The sequence below is a fragment of the Urocampus carinirostris genome, chromosome 19, assembly GCF_059441175.1.
Source record: "Urocampus carinirostris isolate Australia breed hairy pipefish chromosome 19, RoL_Ucar_1.0, whole genome shotgun sequence".
In the NCBI taxonomy this organism is placed as follows: domain Eukaryota; kingdom Metazoa; phylum Chordata; class Actinopteri; order Syngnathiformes; family Syngnathidae; genus Urocampus; species Urocampus carinirostris.
In genome coordinates this window covers 15,900,885-15,908,437 of record NC_142367.1, presented here as the reverse complement: position 1 = coordinate 15,908,437, position 7,553 = coordinate 15,900,885, and the positions used below count along the sequence as shown (strand labels likewise).

Here is a 7,553-nt window from a genome sequence, read left to right as displayed (position 1 = left end):
ACCCCGAGCAAGTCCTTGACAATAGATGAATAAACAAACATCTATAAATATATACTGTATATTATAAAAGCAAATCCAAGCTTCTTAATATTGTAGGACTACAAATGCATTTTTTAAAATCCCCACATCACTTTTATGCACATGGTGCACCCCCGCACACGCGTTAATATTCCTCTGCCCTCATTGACAGTCAAGTTGCTGACTCAGGACTTCTGTTTTTTCCATGTCAACCATCATCATCCAAGAACCCCCGACCCCCTCTTCCCATGCCTTGCGTTTGCACTAAGGGTAGGCAGATCAATCCAAATATTACATATCACCGATACTAAGAAAATAATTGAATCGGATCAATACTATAGTCTCGGGATCAAGCTTGTCCAACAATTTCCTCTTCTCTATGTAGTTAGAGCAGCACTTCATTTCTTTCCCTGCACCCTTAGCCACTCTAGGTGTATGCCTTTGTAACTGGCAATCACACTTGTAGCACCTCTCCCTACCTGGCCTGCTGCTGCATTCTGCCTGTCAGGAAGAAGAGAGGGCCAAATCTAGGGGCCCACCTCTACCAGAAGCTAAACATGACAGGAAGTGCAGCATGCTGTGGACTAGGATATTGTGTAATGCCAGGTGTAATTTGTGTGGTAGCGGGGTCTGCTACTTTGGCAATACCACAAATTTACATGAACTTCATGAGAAAATAAAATGAGACTCTTCCTAAAAAAAAAAAAACTTAAATCCGTTGTCACTGTGAAAAAAGAGCCAATGATATAATTAATACTTACTTTCAAAATATTTTCAAAATATTGTACAAGAAGAAGTTTTAGTTGTGTTGCTGACATGGTAAAGTCTGTATTTGTATTTTTGTACCTTTGCTTTTTGGAGGGGGGTTGTTTTCAAATAGTTTTTAATTCCAAATACAATCATTTCTATTTTTTTTGTATAGTTTAAAGTTTGCAATGTAGTTTTTTGATAAAAAAAGAAATATTTTTTGTACCCAAAATCTTTGTGCTATGATTATCAAAATTGTAAACTAACTCAAGCGTAAGGGTTCAATTATTCATGACATTTCCACACAGGGAGTATCAGTATCGACACTACCCTGGATTCACTTGGATCGGATCGATACCAAAATTCCAAGTCTCGCCAACTCTTACTTTGCACATGTCAAGAAAGGATGCGCCTTTGATGCGAAGCTTCACAAAAACAGGACAGCGCCGCCCGTGGTGTGCAACTAATTGGGCGTGTGAGCGCCGTCAAGTCACTACGCCGTCGGCAGAAAAAAACCCGGCCCTGGGAATAAATACTGCAAGGGTTGCGAGGAACCACACAAGAGCGAGAGAGAGAAAGAGAGAAGATCAATAGCGCCTGTGTTGGAGTCATTGCGGTTATTACGTGGAGTTATTGTGGGTTATATGTTTGTTAGGGTGAGAATGTGTGCCCACACATAAACACAGCAGGAGCTCAGCTTCCGATGCTTCCAATACAGATTGTTTTCATCCAGTTTTTATTTACACATTTTTATGGATTTTATGAAACAGATTAAGATTTGAGGCAAAATAACTGTCTAAAACAGGGATCGGGAAGCTTTTTTGGCTTAAAGAGCCATAAAAACAAACAGTTGATTTTTTTGAGGGGGAAAGGAGCCACAAAATATATTTTTTACGACAAAATTCAACAAAACCGCTCACCAGACAAAAGCTTATTCTTCAGCATATTTTATTTTACTGTGTGACGTTTCAAGACCTGATAAAACATTTTTAAAAAATAATGAATTTACCACTTAAACTGTTCTCCCTCCCGCAGTTACTTTACTGTAAATGTTGTGATAGATAATGGTTTCAAAGTGCGAGCAAAGTTCTTTTATAAAAATGTCACAACATTCTGCAAACGAGGATCCCGACGGATTAGCTCCGGCGCAGACGACGGGGCAAGAGACAGAAAGGAGAGTGCCTGCTGGCGTTTTGAGATCTTCATTGTTTTCTTATATGAATTCTTTAATGAATTTCCAAATAAAAGATCCCTAGCCATGTACAGTCAAAATGGGGTTTGTTGGTGTGACACCTTAAGTAAAATGTAGTTAGAAATGTACCCTATGTATACTGGACAGTACCTTAAGTAGTATCGGTGCTAGCTTGCACCACAATGGGCTTTGCTCATGCACAGTTGGAACAATATGGAGAAATTTGCATGGTCTCATTTTTGTCTCCTAGCCATATGTAGAAACTTTCCCCTACTTACGACCAGTCGACTTACAAAAAACGGTAGATCCGATAATTTTTTGGGAAATGTCGAAAAATATCCAGGCATTGCTGTAAGTTAGAGTTTGTATTGTATGCACCTTTTTCCGAGTACAGGACAATACTGTATTCTGTAGTGCTCCTTTCCGCCACTACCGGTGTGTGGTGGCGCTGTGAGAGGTCACCCAGCATCCACCTTGAAGAAGAAATCCAGCTTCTTCTTCCTAGTTCGTGTGTAAACATACTGTATCTCCAGAGCGCTAAGAATTTTGACATTTTCATTGTTTATTATCTCGTGTATCCATTCAATATGGTTAGCGTAAAGTGTAAAGAAGAGGCGAGCCGTTTCATTCGAAATGAAAGTGGAATAAGAAAGCTTGATGTGGTTGAGAAAATGGTCGGAACACTTTTTTTCAGCCACTTTTTACTATGGAGGCGTACCTCTTGAAGCGCATCTTCCAAAAGTAAGTTAAACTCATGTTTATTTATCTTTGTAGAGCATATAATTTTATGAAATGTTTATTTTTTAGTACAAAACAATACAGGTTACTTATACAAGCCTTAAACATATTTAAATAACCTTACACATACAAAATATAGCACTGAAGCAACTTACGAACACATTCAACTCACGAACGATCGTCCAGAACCTCTTTTTCGTAAGTAGCGCAGCGTCTGTACTCATGAAAAAAGCCATATACTGCTCACGAGCCATAGTTTCCTGACCCCTGGTCCAAAATATCAAAATGAGATCATAGTTCCTCAAAAATAACAACACCACCCCTGTTCTATGAAGTTAACATTGAATCTTTCCGAAGGGAACAATTACATTTCCTCTCATTTCTTCAGATTCTTTTTGGGGAGGGGGACTAAAGCCAATAGTTAAATTTGTCCCCAGACAGGCTCGTCTCTTTTTAACTGGCTTTTCTTTGCTACCAATTCCAACAGAACGATGCAGTGGAGCATTGTCTAGGCTCGGACAATGGCGGCTATAAAAAAGAAGCGAAATGGCGATGAGACTGTGGGGCACTAAACCTATATACATGCAGCCATGCCCATAACACACCACAAGGCAAAACTGAGCTCCACACCCACTAAAAATAAAAGAAAATGAAGAAAGGGAAAATATAGGTCGAAAACAACAACAAAAACCACAGGAATCACAACGGTAACAATCGCTAAAAAAGAAAGAGGTGTATACAAAAAGTTGGCTATTAACATATCTGCTGAATAATCTCAAACGTATTCAATGCCATAACTTATAAATATGATTTCAAAAACATTGTCCCTGAGTGCCAAAACAAACATATGTTTTTCTTCTTTGATTCCCAAAAAATTAAATATACATATACCGGTATTCTAAAGGCTTTGGCACTTTTGATCAGTAAGTATCAAGCCTCAGGGAATGTTTTCAGTATGAAAAATCACCATTAGAATGCAGGAGTGACTTTAAAGAGATCCAAGGCATGTCCACACATCGAAGAAGCCAACTTCCTAGTGCTGCTTCCAGTATCAGGCAAATGAGTGTGTGTAGTTGTCCCTATATGGCGAGTAAGCGTAGTGAAGCAGTTTGATGAGAGTAATAACCACAAGCCTATTTTTCCCTTACAGAGCTTTTGTCTGATGAGTAATTTGCACTACAAATGTGACTCCTGTTTTTTCACTTAAACACTTTCATTTTTAGTGCTTACTTCAGGTTTTTAGTCGTTTATTGTGAATTAACTTGAAATCGCAAGACGGCAGAAAATCACTACAGAGCTTTGACAAGCAATACATATGTTTGCTAGCACTTTGTATTTTGTGTCAGTCTGGAAACATATGTTGACTTGGAGAGAGATGGCCGCCACCAGGCTCTACTTGCCCAAGACACACCACAAGAACTGGTGCCCCTACGACACAAGTGGTTAAGGGATCCAACCGACCAACCAAATAACAAACCAAACAATATTGTTTTTGATTTTAAAATGCAAGCAACATTTTGGAAATGTTCTATTGTTATGCTGACTAGCTTAGTGCCTTGCATTGTTGTTTACACACAGTGACCGAAAGGTCAAAAGTCAGTCTTCATCCGATTGGTTCCTCTGTAAACCAATCAAGTAATGAGATTGCAGATTAGCTGACGCCATGAGATCGATGTTAGTGGCGCTCGAATGTCAAATTCAATGGTCATCTTACTGGTTGCCGTATATCAACTAAGTGACGGGATGGAAATGATAGGCTGATAAATTTTTAACCAGTGATCCACCTGTACTTCCTCTGTGATCTACAGGTAGATCACGATCTACATAATAAGCACCCCTGGTCTAAGATCATGTGATTATATACAAAACTACGGCTAGGATAAGGCTGCAAATAAAAAAAGATGATGAAAAATATGAATAAAACATGCTAGGCTAATGGTTGTGAATTTATCATTGTACTTACTGTATGAGACCGGTTATACGAATTATAATCGTATTGATTAGCCAAGCATGTACAAAATGGCGGTTTGCTAATTAGCATTGCATTTTACAATGGTAAATCAGGATCCTCGATTGTTTTCGGTTCTTTTAGCATGCATCGCTACGTTAGCTAATCCATCAGGATAATCTCGTACGGAAATCCTATAATCAAGCCTTGGCTGTCTTTGATCAACAGGGAGGAATGATCAATTTTATGTACCAGGCTTTACTTGGATTTCGCTTTTGACATTTGGACGCCGGACAGGTTGTCCGTCATCCCCCTTTTGAGACATGTTTCCCACCTTTCTTCCCCCTTTTCCTCAGGGCAAAGACCTGCTGAATAATTCAAAACTGGGCTCTGATTTATGAGAGTGCTCGTAAGTGGCCAGACATCCCAGCCGGGCTCATCAGTCTGCCGAGTCGTTACGGCTAAAAATCGGCGATGCTAGCTAATATCGCGCAACATGTGACTCGGAGTACGACGTTCGTCCGAGGTTCATGTCACGGCGGCAACTTTTGTGGGAAACAAGTACGTGTGAGCGATCTGGCCTGGCAAAAAATAGCAACCGTGATTAGAACAGGTAGCGTGTTAGCATTAGCGTGAAACGACTCTATCGGGTCGTAGCTTAATAGCCTTTTTCCGTATACAGTGATACCGAGGTGGCCTTTGGCTGAGAGTAAGAGTCCCGATTCCTAGGCTTTGAAGCGTATTACCTCTTGCCATGATCTTTGATTTTTGCAATCCGGAGATGGAATAAGAGCTTGCTCTGTCCACTCCACGCATCGGCCCGGTATTGCAGTACCTCCGGGAACGGTGCATTCGCAATGATCGCAGCAAGGCTTTAGGGCTAGGACCTTAGCTTGGCCTTTTGGCTGAGAGTAAGTGTCCCGGCTCCTAGGCTTTGAAGCGTATTATGAACTGACCGATAACGGATAATGAATAATGAATAACGAAGATAGATCAATAACCCTTAAAAACCCCATACAATCACAATTGGTTTAGGATCAGTGTTCGAACACAGAATTGTTAGAGTACCGAAAAAGTAATGCTATTCATTTACCCATTCTTAAATACGATGCATGAATCAACCCCTAAAACAAAAACAAGCAATCGTAAATGAGTTTTGTGCACCATCCACTTCACGGTATAGCAAATATTTAAACCATTACTTTTTCAAATGACAAATTAATTGTATTTTTGGTGAGTTATTGCCCGGACGGATTAAATACTATGAATTTCAGAGCACAATCTACTAGATTGGTTCTAAATGTATCAAATGAAAAGCTCTATGTATCAAAGTAAAGTGAAACCTCAGGACTCAACCATAAACAGTTCAGGATCTGTGTTTGAGCTCTATATTGTTTGAGTACCAAAAAAAACAATTATTACTTTAAGGGACTTTTAATTTTTTGATTTCTTTGTAATATTTTCAGTTTGATATGTTTGAATTAGGCAAACTACCATTCTCGTATTTCACAATCATTTCTTAATCCGACTCAATCCTTTCCCTTCTCACTGACTTTCTTTCTGATTGCCCTCACCTGTGCTCACTCCTTCAGCCCCAGCTGCCACTCGTGTCCGAATGATCCCTCTCCCTATTTAAGCGCTTCCTTTCCGGTCAATCTTTGTCAGTCCGTCAGAAAACCTCAGCACATGCAAGGCAAGCACTTTGGGATCATTTCGATTCCTACCTGTTCCTGCATCCTGCGACCTCCCTGCCCACCTCGTCTTCCTGCCTGGTTCCTTCCCCTGATTCCTGCTATCGATTACCTGCCCCTGGCCTCCCGGTTGTCTCAGGTTCCCTGACTTGCTTACGATCCCCGACAACGCTTCCTTCTCCTGTCACGGCTACCCGATTTGTCCGGATCCACGACCACGCTTCGTTCTCCTGTCCCCGCTATCCGACTTGCTCCAATCCACGATCACGCTCTGCTCTCCGGCCCCGGCTGTCTGCCTCGCCACCTTTCACAGGCCGCAAGGGCTTCCTGTTCCACCTGCCCAGTGAGTACCCGTTTTATTATCTGAATTAAAACGCACTAAATCACAATTAGTTCTCACATGTTGTTGGACTGAGGATCTCTTTCCAAATAATGCTAGCCGACTTGGCTAGAGTAGCCAAAATGGCCGCTCATCTCGCTCGGCCGTGCATTCGGCTTTGTTAGAATTCCGATTTTTTTGTTGGGACACCGTGACAAAAACTATGCACATTTTTGGGGTTAAACACCAATTTGTTTGAATACAGACATTCGACTACCAAGTACTACTCTGTATATACTAAGTCATGTCAGATAACTTCTTAGGTTGTGTTTTTTTCTTCTTCGTTGGTATAGCAAATACGTTAGGGCTTTTTGTACAATAAACACATACAGTATACGCTAACTGGGACTAGGCAAACAAACCTTAAGGGATTTTGTAGATCCCTTTGTGATATTTTCAGTTTATTATTTTTCAATCAGGCAAAATAACCATTCTCGTATAATTTCCTTTTTCGACTCAATCGTTATTCCTCTAGTTTTCCTCTAATCTACTCCCTTCTCACTGACTTTCATGGGATGCTTTATTATCAAAATTAAAACAGAGTAAAACACAATCAGTTCTCACTTGGACTGATGATCTCTCTCCAAATGATGCTAGCCGACATGGCTAGAGTAGCCAAAATGGCCGCTAATCTCACCCCGCTTTGCCTTGTTCGATTTCCGATTTTTTTGTTGGGTAACCGTGACGAAAGTGATGCAGATTTCTTGGGAAAATTATGCAAATTTCGAGTATCACTTTATAAATGTGTTCTTTTTTTTTCAACAACGGTGTTTCCACAGTAATACAACAATGCTAACAATCATAATCACAACCGTACAATCGAATCAAGGCGCTCCGAAA

At 40.4% G+C, this 7,553-nt stretch overlaps 1 protein-coding gene and 1 pseudogene across 1 annotated transcript in view; one reads left to right on the top strand and one right to left on the bottom strand.

Moving 5' to 3' along the window:
- The window catches only part of LOC148347492 (uncharacterized), an 85,414-nt gene that overhangs the window by 21,607 nt on the left and 56,254 nt on the right, over positions 1-7,553 (bottom strand). The gene's annotated exons all lie outside the window — the stretch shown is intronic.
- On the top strand, positions 5,328-5,500 carry LOC148347493 (U2 spliceosomal RNA; annotated as a pseudogene).